The sequence below is a fragment of the Tachypleus tridentatus genome, chromosome 13 (genome assembly GCF_004210375.1).
Source record: "Tachypleus tridentatus isolate NWPU-2018 chromosome 13, ASM421037v1, whole genome shotgun sequence".
Taxonomy (NCBI): domain Eukaryota; kingdom Metazoa; phylum Arthropoda; class Merostomata; order Xiphosura; family Limulidae; genus Tachypleus; species Tachypleus tridentatus.
In genome coordinates, this window is record NC_134837.1 from 169,050,685 (window position 1) to 169,066,855 (window position 16,171).

General features: G+C 33.9%; 1 protein-coding gene across 6 annotated transcripts in view; it reads left to right on the forward strand.

Moving 5' to 3' along the window:
* Nucleotides 1-461: 461 nt before the first annotated feature.
* Nucleotides 462-16,171, forward strand: part of LOC143236530 (uncharacterized) — a 75,847-nt gene continuing 60,137 nt past the window's right edge. The window contains exons 1-2 of one of the 6 annotated variants that reach the window (XM_076474831.1): nucleotides 462-1,644; nucleotides 14,758-14,897. The gene's annotated coding sequence lies outside the window, so the exon portion shown is untranslated. Of the gene's footprint in view, nucleotides 1,645-12,480; nucleotides 14,898-16,171 lie in introns of those variants that run through there. The other 5 variants (XM_076474829.1, XM_076474828.1, XM_076474833.1 and 2 more) reach the window with 5 other exon arrangements.

Here is a 16,171-nt window from a genome sequence, read left to right on the forward strand (position 1 = left end):
AAGAGATATAATATTTCTTTAAAAAATGTTTATATAAGTAAACTTAAAATATCGTTAATAACGTTTCTTATATGTTTCTCTATAGGAAAAGTTACATTTCGGGTTGAAAAAAAACACGATTTATCATATAGCTTATTGTAATAAATACTACTGAAATGAAACGTTTAATGAAGGTAGGTTACTCCAGTATACACTGGTATATTGGTAAACGTTTTATTTTAGACAGGTTATTACACTGTACACTGTGTTTGAAGTGACGAAAATTTCGATCTGGATATATTATAACATTATTTTCTGCCTTTGATTAGGGAACGTTCTAATGAGATGACGTGTCACACGATGCATGAGTATTTCATTCAGCGTTACCATTATTTGAATATATTTTCCTTGTAAGGTGCCATAAAGCTCTCAACCAAAGCATCTCGTATTCGTTTTTTACGTTTACATTTTCATAATCCGTGTATTATTTTGAAAATACCTAACTAAACTTCCATGACAGCCACATCACTCTTCTGCTTTACATTCAGTGAGCTATATTTCCGGTGGATATTCTCCGCTACTGTTCCGTGACATGGTGTTTGTATATGAACATGTGGCACAGCTGCTGAAACTTACTTTGATTCACACCACAGTAGCGATAAGGAATGGATCTTTGAAGAACTGTAATACATTTCTAAACGAGGCTTTTAGAGGTTTACCTAAGCTAGCTTTTCTAGTGGTCGCCATCCTTTCGTAAGAGAGGTGATTTAAACATTGAGAAGGTAAGAGAAGAAAGAACGAGATTTAATATAATATATACTTTCTTCGATCATGGAAGCTGTACAAGTAACACGTGACTTAAATACGTAATACTAGGTTAACCTCATTTGTTTGGACTTGATCCTGTTGACTAGAAAAAAATTAACAGTTTTAATGAAATCTACACAAAATTTAAATATTGTAATGAAAGAGTTGTTTTATATATGTGTGTGTGTGTGTGTGTGCATACTCATATGACAGATAAAGGACAGATATTCTGCACGCACACTTATTTTAACATTTTGAATTAAAGGGTAAAAAAGTGGTTTGTGTTACACGCAGTTTGTATTAATGAGATATGTATAGTTTGCACTAGTCTTCCTTCGCTGTGTTACCATAATGTTGTGTTTGTACAGACGTGACCTGATGTGACCTTGTACTGACCACGTGAAGACGGATGTACAAAACTATTCAAATTCTTTATGTACAGCTTCACATCCTCTTATAGTGGACACCTACGGGTTACCCTGTTTTGTCAACACCCAAATTAGAACACGTGCGTACCGTGGGCGGTTTGACCTTCTGCACCACTTTCTCATTATATGTAATATGACATAGCAAATTGAGGAAGGGAATACGAATTGGCTCTTCACGAGTGCTTGTAATGTGAACGTACAACGTAAGGATACTTGTAATCTATAACATTATAGAAGACATGCACCAGTATAGACCTATCTAAATGCCCTTTTGGAACAAGAAGCAATACGCAGAGGTAGACAGACGAGTTGAAGATGGAAGGTTACTTCTTCAAAGAACGAAGTTTCAAATGATTGGCTAATTACGATGATACAACTAGTTTCTAAACGGCAAGAATAGAAGCACTTGGGGACATTAATATAAATTAAGGTAGGAGTCAACTTTAGCTAAGACAGTTTTATTTTCCTAACAAGTTAATTGGTCTCTGTAATGGATTGTCTTGAGATATTGTGGAGGTAGTAAATTTAAGTGCACTTGAAAGAAAGTTTGACAAATATACGAATTGTAAAGGCTGGTAAAAGTTTTGTTTATTTGATAGTTTTAGTTTAGTTTAGAGGATGGGACAGTTAAGATGAATCAACAGATAGTTTGTTGTCCCTAAACATTATGTTATGTTAAAATCCAATAAACACGACTCTCAGTTTCTGTTTCCTACAAACAATGAACGTGCGAAAACGTAAGACTCCTTTCTTGGTTCAATAAATGATTTATACTTTGCTAAAGGACAAAACGCAACCCAATACACACACCTTGTACGTATTTAGAGAAAGATTAATACGTCTTAAAACGTAAAATAAATTGTAATTTTCATTAAAGTATAAAAATAGTTAAAACACATATTTCCAGCTTGTACTGGAGTATAAATAATATGTTGAAACTCTATATAACTTGTAGTTTTCACTAGACATTGGGCCGGCGATAGTCAGATGGTTAAGGTGCTCGACTCGTTATCTGAGGGTCGCGGGTTCGAATCCCCGTCACACCAAACATGCTCGCCCTTTCAGCCGTGGGGACATCATAAAGTTATGATAAATCCCACTATTCCTTGGTGAAAGAGTAGCACAAGATTGGCGATGGGTGTTAACGACTAGCTGCCTACCCTCTAGTCTTACAATGCTAAATTGAGCATGGCTCGTGCAGATAGCCCTCTTCTAGCTTTATGCGGAATTCAAACCAAACTTGTGGCTTTCACTAAAGCATACATGAATAACTGAAACTCATACTGAGCTACAAAAAGCAGCTGTAGTACTACATAAGTTGTAGTTGTACTAAAGCTTAAAGAAGACATTGAAATACGACGGACATTCTAGTTTCTAATAGAGCATAAAAATAGCTGAAACATTGCATAATTTATAAATGTTATTACACCATAAAAATGGAGTTGAGACACATAACTTGTAACTTTAATAGAGTAAAAAGTAGCTAAAGCACTTTGTGACATACATTTTTCACCGAAGCATACAAATAGCTTTAACTTTTAACAAGGTATAAAAAACAGTTGAAACACTGTAATTTGTAGATTTCACTAAATAATAAAAATGATCCGAAAACATCGATTGGTAACTTTAACTGAAACACTACATTACTTGTGGCTTTTACTGCATCTCGAATAAGCTGTTGAGACACTACATAATCCAGAGCCTTTAATATGTTTAGAAGAGACTCTCTTAGTCATAATGCAAACATTACGTTATTCGAGTTTTCCTGAGTTATTTCATCACATCTAAGCCTAAGTAAAGTATAAGTTATTGATTTGAATTTTCGATATTGTATAAATAAGTTGAACGACATATTTCGATATTTTGAGAGACATTAGTAACCAAGAAACCTGCATGCTACAAAATGTGTAGTTGTATGTTTCTTAACATGTCACTTTGTTTAGCAGATAAATATTTAAATTAAATAAATAGATAAATAAATTAAATGAAAAAAAAAGGAGACACATACTCAAGTTAACGAACAAACTACACTTTGGAGGGCAGCGTTGTTTAAAAAGCCTTAATACATTTGTTAATTTATCATAATACTGGAGTTTCACTGTAGCTTATTAAAGGTGACTGCTGTTAAACTTGGATCGATGAATTACTTGTCTGGATTATTCCTAACGCTTATCCGACATTATGCTTTCTTTATTTTGGATCTAAAGCTTAATCTTCAATTTCTTTTGTAGTAAAAGAAAACAATAATATGACGATATGTTTTGAAATCATGCAAAAACATTAAAATACATCATCCAGCTCCAGTTTTTCACCGTTTTTAATATCTCCAGTAGTAAAATCGTTTCAATGAGTTTGTTCAGTTCTAAGTTCTCTAACCTCAGAACAAGTATATGTAAAGTTTAGATACGAAATTCTAAAACTTTACACTCGTTCTGTTGAACAAAGTATATGAAATGCAGAGCAAGTTGTGTTGGACAAGTTTGATTCTCTAAGTACTGAAGTTCTATACTTTGTACTTGCCGGTGCTCATGATTTTTACATACGTACACAGTTATGTACACATACATATATATACAACAAAATGTTAAACCGAGAAACAAGTAGATGACCGGGACTAAATGCACAACACACACTTAGAAAAGTGCATATTTAAGGAAAAAGGAAAATGTTCATTATAATGGCGCAGTATAACACCATTATAACCGCAAAGGAAGAAAGAGTTGCTGAACTAAATTTATAGATAGGTAAAACTGCTGAATGTAAAACACGCATTCCTACCAAACAACTTGTAATATCAACACACATTCATACCAAACAACTTGTAATATAGACACACATTCCTACCAAACAACTTGTAATATCAACACGCATTCCTACCAAACAACCTGTAATATCAACACACATTCATACCAAACAACTTGTAATATCAACACATATTCCTACCAAACAACCTGTAATATCAACACACATTCATACCAAACAATCTGTCGTTAATAAACATAAAATTCCAGCATCTTATACATTAAGTTGGATACATTGAGCTTTTACATTAATAACTTTGCATTACAGAATAAAAACTACAAGCATTCTTTTTTATACTTTTAAGGATGGCAGAATTTTTTATATTATTATACGGGCGATCAAAATATACTTTAATTATTTGTGTATAAAGCACTGTTTCCTAGACTACTGTTCAGAGGGCTAATTACTTGTGTTCTGTTACTAAGTATTTGGGTCAGGCACGGCCAGGTGGTTAAGGCACTCGACTCGTAATTCGAGGGTCGTGGGTTCGAATCTCTATTACACCAAACATAATCGCCCTTTCAGCCGTTGGGGCGTTATAATGTGACGATCAATCCCACTATTCGTTGGTAAAAGAGTAGTCCAAGAGTAGACGGTGAGTGGTAATGACTAACTGCCTTCCCTCTAGTCGTACATTGCTAAATTAGGGACGGCTAGCGTAGATAGCCCTCGAGTAGCTATGCGCGAAATTCAAACAAAAAAAACAACAACAAAAAACTAAGTGTTTGCAGGATATCAGCTACTGCAAACATTTCATTGAGGTCAAGATGAAACAAAATTAAAGGTAGGGCTTTCAGTATGGAATGTTTATTGAATATACGCTAGTACTCGCGTCCATTTTGGATAATATGAAAGAGATCTCTGGTTCTATTAATGTATATCTTCAGCAAGGACAGCCAGAATTAAACAAAACTGTAGAACATATTGTTAACTTTAACGCCTTTATCTTGAACGACTAAAAAAATTGACGACCTCAGGCTGACACACCTACAGAGTACAGGGAATTTCTTCATGGTGTTGGGTTTCAAGGATGGACCACAGTACAAAAACTTTTAATTATAGTGTATCAATTCTCGCGCGCCTTGAGCATTAAAACTGAGAACACAAACAATGGAAAATAATCAGGAGTCTTATGGAACCTCATATTTCATTGATCGTAGACATGCGATTATCATGTTGGATGCTTGTTTAGGTTATTTTGAGCTTGATTCACTGGTAATAGTAAAGTGGAATTAGTGGAATAAGATGGCGAAGGATTACACGTGATTCAGCGTGATGAAGTGTGAGCTATCCCTAATGTCCAGAATATTCCTATGCCAGCATAACTTATCTATATGAATCTATTTTAGAATGTTCTGAGTGTCTTGAGAGGGGAAATAAGTGACAAATCCCGAAATATCCCACCCTATGTATGCTTTACAGAATGTTAACAACAGAGTCCAGGTTGCAATTAGACCCAAATTAATGTCTATTATCTAGCCAAACAAGTTATCCCCGTCCAAGATGCAGTGTTTCAGTTATAAAGGTAATATAATATACATCATAAATTTTGGTATAATTTTTTATAAACTACAAATAAGTACACGGTTTAAACTATATAATTCTACCACTCTTTGCAATCGTAATGAGATAAAGGATAGTTGTTATCGTAATTTTTAATATCCGCATTATAATGTGCGTAACACTTTTTCATTTTATTACATTCTACATATGAACTTTCTAAATAATAAAATGAACAAAATAACATAAGAACATTTAAGTGCGCTTAAATACAACACTGGTTTAGTTGATCAGAATTTAGTTTTTTCATTGAAGAGAAATGAGAATACAACATATAAACCTAGTGTGAAATACTAACCAACTATGGCATTTGGACAAACTGTGATGACTACAATACATTTAAAATGGTACTACAAGGTCGCGGAAAACAAAATAATATATAAGTAACTCATTTTTTCAAGAGTATACAGATTAAACACATGTGAGCGATACAGATCTCAGAAACTAAAGTTACTGAACACTCTACACTTCAATAGCGGACAATTTTCAAGCTAGTAGCACTTCTATTACTACAGATAAGGCTTCCATTTTGTTTAAACTTCTTTGTTATCAGCTGTTGCCAAATAACCTGATAGCAAAAGTTTACAATTTCTTGTGGCAATTTCCGTAAAATATTGGAACTAGCTAAAAATTACACAGTTGGTATTTAGAAGTTTACGTATCCTAAATACTTATAATTAACATCGTTTAAATTCCTAATTGTACTAAGAATAATAAGAAATGGAAGATTTTACAATATAAATTCAAAATCCCCAAATGTTTTAAAATTAACATTATCTTAAGCGAGATAGAAACAAAAGTAAATGATCCAGTGAAATCACAACATGTGGAAAATTTTTTTCACAGTTTATTCATAAAAGAATTTTGTAGGGATAAGTTTGTTTCTTGCCACTTAATATTACAATTATGCTACATTACTTATAAGTAATGTTATATTTAATTGTTTCATCAATGTTATTTTCATTAATAAAATATGTTAACATTGTTACAAGTTGATCCACAAACTAAGGCATATATTTTTACATGTCTTATTGTGCTGTTTCATTTGAATCTATGAGACTTATGCCAATTTTAGATCAGTATAATGTATGAAGAATTCATTAAGACATTGGATGCGCTTTTGTGGTCATGGATGTACAGTACTTCAAACATGGACCATCATTTTTTTCCAAGCACTATACATGATCAGAGGATGCGAGGTAGAGAAATAAATCTAGATTAGAGTATATCTGAAGGTAATATAGTATTATAAGAGTTTCTAGTTCAAAACACACATATTAATGCTAACTTAAAGAAAAAAAATGATTTATTTATTCCCAAATGTTTGAAGAGCTTTATTTGCTAGAAAAGTCCCATAATAGGGAAGTTGTACCGACAGAATGATTGTTTGTTTGTTTTGGAATTTCGCATAAAGCTACTCGAGGGCTATCTGTGCTAGCCGTCCCTAATTTAGCAGTGTAAGACTAGAGGGAAGGCAGTTAGTCATCACCACCCACCGCCAACTCTTGGGCTACTCTTTTACCAACGAATAGTGGGATTGACAGTCACATTATAATGCCCCCACGGCTGAAAGGGCGAGCATGTTTATCGCGACGCGGGCGCGAACCCGTGACCCTCGGATTAGGAATCGCACGCCTTACGCGCTTGGCCATGCCAGGCCTTCCGATAGAATGAAACGAATGATGTATGCATTAGACTTCCACTGTAGGAAGTTTACGATGTAGTCTTTTTACGTACGATAAAAAAACAATGAATCATATAAACATTTTTTGGTGGTCTGTTGGGAACGTTTCGTTAGTGTTAAGTAGGCGTAACTTCAACCAAATGATAATTACTATCTTTGAAATATCAAAGTTTTCAGACAGATCTTTGAAATAAACAAGCACAGTATCATCGTATAGCTAGACGTCTAACCCGAAGTGTTGATAAATCGTTATGCTATTACAAATTAAAACTTCACTCAGCAATATTGTGCTATCATTGCAAACTTCCAGATTTAGTTATCATACAGTATTATTATATGGTACATCAATGGCAATCATTTTTTCATATTTTCTACCCTGTTCGTTACATTTCTGCCTTATTGTGTAATGCTGTCTTGATATTAGTGAAAGACATTTGGCGTTTCGTCTTTTGCCTGCTAACAAACAAATAAATTTAATAGCTATCCGTCTCAGAAATCTATAGATGTTTGTATCAATGTTGGTGGACGGCTATAATTGTTTGATCATCCACTCAACTGAAGTCTTTTGGGACTCATCAGCTTTAAGTTCTTTCTTAGGAGAACCAGTAAGTTTCTCAATATAATAAGCATCAAAATGTGGACAATATAGCTCATCCAAGTGTATAACCATCTCTGTCTTGAAAAGGAATCATACTTATGAAGTCTGTTTGATGAAACATCTGTAAGAAGTTGGTAACATGCATGTATTTGCATATTAAAGGCCCTGAAAGTCAGTTGTATTTTTTAGCACGTAACTGTATCTACTCCATATGTCCCTAAAATACTCTTTATTAAAATTATTGCACTTCTAAATAAAAATTTAAAAAATAACAAGTATGTTGACCAAGAAAAGCACTCTTTGCTTTCTAAATCTACAAGCAATATTAACAATGACATAACTTGATAATAATACAAGTTATTTTTAACTAAAATACATATATACATATGTTTATTTATTATGAATGCGTGTTTGTGTTGATAGCTTAAAAAATGATGTTTGAATAACTAACTCTTTCACATTGCCCAAACCTATAGCATTATTATTGAAAATACGTTGGAAATACGTGAACATCAATTAATTATGATAAGTTTTTTTCATGACATTAAATACAAACTCCTATATAGACCAGTATATTAATTATCTATATTATTTACTGATCTGTGTAGAAACCATGGCTCGATCAAGTTGTTGATAATTACGAAAGACGCAACACTGGGTATTTATAAAAGAAATAATAATAATATTTAAAATGAAGTTAAATGATATTGGTTTAAAGCAAACTGTAAGTCTAATTTACAAGTAAGGTTACACGTGGCTGAACACTTGCGACTTTTTCGTATAATGTTACAAACGTTGCATAGGGCTTCAACTCTCGTGGAGTCGGTTTTCGAGGTCACATTTAAGTAGTATAATACATAAGTTATATCTGATGAATAAACAAAGTTTGCCATGTAAGAGACAGTAATGAAAAGAAATATAAGATACACATGTGGGATGTGACAGCATGTTGTTGAAGAGACTTGATGTGATTTCAGTTTCTCAGCCATCTATCTGATGAAAGCAGTCGTTAATTTCGTCCTGTGGCCGGTAGTTTGTGAGTTTTGGGCTCGTAAGACTTCTTCAGCTTTAAATACCTGGTTATCTTGCTACTGATATCAGAAGATTGGCTTTGGATGTAGCTGTGGAAACAGTTATCTTCCCAAACGACCTGCTGTACCAGATTTTTGTATGTAGTTATGGAAACAGTTATCTTCCCAACCGACCTGCTGTACCAGAATTTTGTATGCAGTTATGGAAACAGTTATCTTCCCAAACGACCTGCTGTACCAGATTTTTGTATGTAGTTATAGAAACAGTTATCTTCCCAAACGACCTGCTGTACCAGATTTTTGTATGTAGTTATGGAAACAGTTATCTTCCCAAACGACCTGCTGTACCAGATTTTTGTATGTAGTTATTTGTTTTGGAATTTCGCACAAAGCTACTCGAGGGCTATCTGTGCTAGCCGTCCCTAATTTGGCAGTGTAAGACTAGAGGGAAGGCAGCTAGTCATCACCACCCACCGCCAACTCTTGGGCTACTTTTTTACCAACGAATAGTGGGATTGACCGTCACATTATAACGCCCCCACTGCTGGGAGGGCGAGCATGTTTGGCGCGATGCGGGCGCGAACCCGCGACCCTCGGATTACGAGTCGCACGCCTTACGCGCTAGGCCATGCCAGGCCATGTATGTAGTTATGGAAACAGTTATCTTCCCAAACGATCTGCTGTACCAGATTTTTCAACAAATGTACAACTTCGACGATAATCTTTTATTGTTTTTAATTAACCACAAACTACATGGTTTAATTGTGTGAGACCCACAGATATAATACTGTACCAATGGGGAGCGATGATAATAGAAAAACAATATTTAATGTTAACATCGGTAGGCTAACGAATACGATTACTTTCAGATCCCATATTCGCAAGTCTACTTATATATCAATTTTGCATATTTTAAATATATTATTGATCCCCCAAACATGGGAAGATTCAATAAAACATTCAATTTAAATTTCTCTTACACGCGTGTGTCGAAGTTCTATTTCTTTTATGGCGATAATCATGAAACTTCAGAAAATGTAATCTAAGTTTCACGACTATTCCTTGATGACGAGAAACCCACTTGAAATAAAAATGTATCTCAGAACAACTGGCATAGGTATTAACACTTTTATTCATAAGCAGAGAACAACGCTTCGACCTTCCCAGGTCATTTTCAGGTTAATGTTAACAAGTAGAGTTTGTTACTGACCGTTGCCGGACACGTCTTAGGGACCAGAGTATAAACGGGTACGGGATTGTAGAGGGAGTTGTTCAATAAAAGTGTTAATACCCAAACCAGTCGTTCTGAGTGTGTGTTCTTCTTATAACAAAGCCACAAAGAGCTATCTGCTCAGCCCACCGAGGGGAATCGAACCCCTGATTTTAGCGTTGTAAATCCGGAGACATACCGCTGTACTAGCGGGGGGCGTCGTTCTGAGATACATTTTCACGACTTACGTTTTTTTTTTTTCCCATTGACATAAGTGATCATTTTAAACCTGGAATCAGTAACAGTATAATAGATGAGTTATATCTGACGAACAAACAAGGTTTACCATGTGAGTGATAGTAATGAAAAGAAATATATAAGACACAAAAGATAATGCTTTTGGGAGCAGGGAATCGCAGTCTGACAATGCAGCGTTTATCGTACTTATTTGTCACGTTTTTCCACGTAACAGTTGTTATACTACTGTTTTCAACATAACTTGTTTATTTTACTTGTTTTTCACTTTCGCTCGCATCTTAGGGTTATATGGACTAAAAGAAATTGTTTACCGTTCCGTTCTTTTATATTCTTTTACACGTTTATAGATCATTTTAACGTTTGCCTTCTTTACTCAGTTACATGATCCAATAGGAATTGTTTTCTTGCTCGACTCTCACATCATATTGTATGTTTTACAGCGTGGAAATTGCTCCTCAGACTTTTCACATAAAGGTGTTTCTTCTCCATAATAGCTTTGCCTGATTGTTAGGGCTCCGAGATGCAAGCTGTGGATCGCGGGATCGAATCTTGTCACCATATACGCTAGGACTTTCAGCCGTGGAGATGCTATAATGTGGAAGTCAATCTCACTTTTCGTTCGTAAATAGTAGCCTCCGAGGTTGTCTTGATTCTTGATTAGTTGCATTCTCTGGTCTGTCACTTCCAAATTACAGATGGTTAACGCAGATAACCCTCAAGTAGGTTTGCGCGAAATTCAGCAAACAACCAAAATTTCGAAATGAATTAAAGCTCACTGAAACTCTTTCAAATTAATAAATTTCTGGCATAACTCAACGATAATATACAACTATTCTGTCTTAACCATGCCATAGTAGGTTATTCTATTCGAAATATGTCCCATTATGACACCGCCTCCATTGAAATATAAAGTATTGTGGGAATAATTTGCATGGAGTATGTTTAACTAGTCAAAACTTTAACTTTTATATTTGTCATATGGTATGCTTCTAAGCATTTTGTGACTTCATGTGCTATTAGTGTGAGACTTTTTGAATTGTCGAAGGACATCCAGTCACAGTGTAAACTATTAACACGCTATACTCTTGCACAATTTAATTTCTCACGATTAGTTGTATTTACATTATATACGTTAACGTTTCAATAATTCATTCCACACTTGAATTTGAAAAACAAAAATTATAATTGGAGACTAATTTGGTGAAATAAGAAAAAACAACAAAAACAAGCAGAATAAAAATTATGAAATATTTTATTGTATTTTGAAATAGCGCATAAAACACGTAACAATATTATATACATTCATAGATAACACAGTTTCAAAGAAATCGTTGAAATATTATTTATTAATTGATTGTGAGTTGATCTACCCATAATTCAAAGCTAATTTTAATGGACACTAAGGGAAACCTGAACAGAATACAACTAGATATGTATATTAAATTGATATAACCTCTGTAAACCTGCACTGTAGTTAAACTCTATAGGGCAGACTTAATAAGGAGATTTGATAAACCTATGGATAAAAAAAGAAATGATAAAAATATATTTTGTAACTTGAAATACCTCAGGCCTACATGTATAGTTTTAGGCAGTATTGATTTTAAAGGACGGAAAATAAAGGTCTCGGAAATATAATTTTGTTCAATAAGGAGACAATGCATTTGGAAACAGTGTCTGCATCGCATTCTAAGAATTAAAAGTTAGGTTTAGTCTGTGTGTATTCAAGCATAACTGATACACGTATTTACCAATAAAAGATACGAATGATTTAAGAAAGAAAACCCAATTTTTACTGTCATGAATATTAAACATTTAAAGACAAATTAATCGAATGAATGTGGATTTGCAGAGGGTGTTTTAATTAAGTTATTTTAACCTATCATGTACTCACTATTTCAAACATTTATTTAAAGCTACTGCGATTTCGTTAGCAGTAGCTTTAAAAACTTGTAGTGCTAAAATCCGGAATTTGATTCCGCGCGGTGGTCGAAACACAAATAACCCATTTTGTAGATTTACACTCTTGCAAAAGTTGATATCTTGTAAACACGTAAAAAAAAGTAAAATGGATGTAATCGTAAGTTATGTCATATTTCAAAGCATATTTCTTATCCACCTACTGCATATGACTCTGAAAGAAAAAAAAAAGTATCATATAAAATACCTTCATTAAAAAAACAATGGTAATATAAAAATATTAAATTACACAATGTAACAACATTTTTACTTTTTCTTGTTCCTGGACTGAAAGTGTTATTTCCTAATTGCTTATACCTAAAGTAAATGGAAAAGACGTAGTTTTTCGAGATTTGCGACTGTGATGTAAATCACTTTCACCTATCAGCCCCCAAATATAGTCTCCAATCATATTTTCGTTATACGCTCCCAGGTCACAAAAGCAAAGGTCGAAGATAAAAATACATTTTCATTTTCATAAAGTCTGAATAAAACAACATATGAATCAAGTTTTACATGTATTTATACTAGTTATACAAGAATGAAAATGTGTAAATTTGCTCGTTTTTACATAAAAAATAGGTTAAGTTTTAAATTTCATTATCCAGGTCACAAAAGCAAAGTTTGAAGGGAATAATGGCCATTTTCTGTACTTTTACAACATATGCAATTAAGAAATAACACATACTATCCAGGAACAAAATTTGTGTTACATAGTGTTGTTGCAACAAATACTAGATTCAAAACAAGAAATAAAAGATTATTTGTAATAAACGAATAAAAATAAAAAAGGATAAAAAACTGATGAATTATTCTAATAGTTCGAACGAATTTTTTGTAACTTTCACGAAAGAAAATGAAGCAAAGTGGTGGAAAGAACTGACATAAAACCGCAAAAGAATAAACAAGAGAAGTAGGTATATGTGATCTGGTAAAACAACTTTGTTCAATAAACAAGAGAAGTAGGTATATGTGATCTGGTAAAACAACTTTGTTCAATAAACAAGAGCAGTAGGTATATGTGATCTGGTAAAACAACTTTGTTCAATAAACAAGAGAAGTAGGTATATGTGATCTGGTAAAACAACTTTGTTCAATAAACAAGAGAAGTAGGTATATGTGATCTGGTAAAACAACTTTGTTCAATAAACAAGAGCAGTAGGTATATGTGATCTGGTAAAACAACTTTGTTCAATAAACAAGAGAAGTAGGTATATGTGATCTGGTAAAACAACTTTGTTCAATAAACAGTAGAAGTAGGTATATGTGATCTGGTAAAACAACTATGTTCCTGTTTAGAACAGTGGGTATGTTGTTTTAGATTTAACATTTGTCAACAGGAACAAGTATAGGATTGTTATGTCTAAGGTTGAAAGCTCATAACATTGATTAACATCTGAGGCAATCTGAGGGTCGCGGGTTCGAATCTCTCTACCATGAAACATGCTTGCCCTTTCACGTGTGGAAGTATTATTACGTGACAGTTAATACCACTATTCGTTTTTATAAGAATAGCTGCTTTCCTGCTAAAGTAGGGACCGCTAGCGTATATAGTCCTTGTGTAGCTGTGCGCGAAATTGAAAACAAACAAACAAATATACAAATGTTTTATAACAAGTATAATTAATTATAAGTCAGCATTTTAAATGACAGTTTAAAACGAAGTTATTATAACATAAAACTGACAACAATAAAATGAAACAAATGTAAAGTAACATTTAAGAGTCATGATGCGCAATTTACGTTCTTATATATTACGCGCATATTACAACTTTGGACAGACACTGTCCACGTACAAAGTAAATATATTAACTGCAAGAGATACACTTATTTATCAAACATCACCAGTATTAAACTAGTTATTATAGAATAAACACCTAATAACCATGACACATATTTCTTACTAAATATGTACTGACAGTTTATGAACAGATGATAAATACGATAAAAGAAACTTACGGGCATGATTTACGATTTCGTTAATTATTAGTTATTGGCTAATACTTATTACTGATATGGAATGGAAGTGGTGGTTAGCGTTTGGGGCCGTTAATTGATTAACTCAAACTTGGGATATGTAGCACCGTTTCGAATTTTCAATTGTTGGTGTATAATAAAAGTGGCAGACATTTTCGGTTAAAACTATGTACGTAGCTGTACTACTGACAGATAAACAATTCTAAAATAGGAGCGGTTATGGCAAATTTTCTGGCTCATAACTCTGTCCGTGAGATAAAGCGGCATTTGTGGATAAAACGGTCACCTCTGTAAATCATCAGTTAGGTTAAATAACCCAGGGGTGGTCAGGAATTGTGTTGAACTTCTCTTCACCTCTTGTTTTACTTATATAGTAGTTGAAGTTTATATGTTGATTAAAACTTAAGGATCTTTCTCACGGTTTTTTTGATTTTTAATTTCCTTCCACGGGTTGTCGAATCAAGCGAGAGGAAAGGCCGAGAAGACTGGAAATGCTATTTTCCTATTAGAATGTGCTGCCATCTAAGTGAATTATATGTAACTTTTGTTCACGTGACCCGGATAGTTTTTCTCTTCGTCTGTTTTTGAAGGACTTTAATATAAGGTGAGTACTTCCCATTTTTGTTTGTTTTTTAATTTCGCACAAAGCTACTCGAGGACTATCTGTGCTAGCCGTCCCTAATTTAGCAGGGTAAGACTAGAGGGAAGGCAGCTAGTCATCACCACCCACCGCCAACTCTTGGGCTACTCTTTTACCAACGAATAGTGGGATTAACCGTCACATTATAACGCCCCCACGGCTGAAAGGGCGAGAATGTTTGGCGTAATGGGGATGCGAACCCGCGATCCTCAGATTACGAGTCGCACGCCTTAACACGCTTGGCCATGCTGGGCCAATTCCCATTTTTATGATTACAAGTTTGTTTTTTTTGTTTGTTGTTTAAATTTCGCGCAAAGCTACTCGAGGACTATCTGCGCTAGTCGTCCCTAATTTATCAGTGTAAGACTAGAGGGAAGGCAGCTCATCATCACCACCCAACGCCAATTCTGGGGCTACTCTTTTACCAACGAATAGTGGGATTGGCCGTTACATTATAACGTCCTCACGGCTGAAAGGGCGAGCATGTTTGGCGCGACGGGGATGCGAACCCGCGACCCTCGGATTAGAAGTCGAACGCCTTATGATTACAAAGTAATTATTTCAGGAAATGCCACTTTATGACTTCAAACAGTGAACAATTATAGAGAGCAGAATATAACATATAATAAACACTGTTAAACTTTGCTGATTTCTTTTATAACATGCGATTAACTTACGATTGAAGGCTTATATAAAGACTCCCTCCCACCCTTGAAGGGGGCAAATATTATTTTATAAAGTTCGATGTTTTAGTTTATTTCCATTAAAATATCTAAGTGAATTCAAAACTTGTGCTTGAATTTAAAACATCTTTAGAATTGTTAAAAAATAAAGTAATTGTTAGCAAACCCATGATTAACGATTGAAACTATTAATCCAAATTAATGAATTTCCAGAACTTTATTTATATGCTTTGTAACTATATATATTGTAACTACATATATTGTAACTATATATATTGTAACCACATATATTGTAACTACATATATTGTAACTATATATATTGTAACTACATATATTGTAACTATATATATTGACTCACAATCTGATTTGTTTACACCTTTCATTCTTGATCTATTGCGCCGTTTAAAACAAACACATGGTCTATGAGATACAACTATATTTTAGTATTTACGGTTAAGAGCATCTATAAAAATATGCAAACACTAACCGTTCGTACACTTTTCCAAGAATTACTAGTTTTTTTTTATTAAGAATAATAAGGTATGTATTAAAAA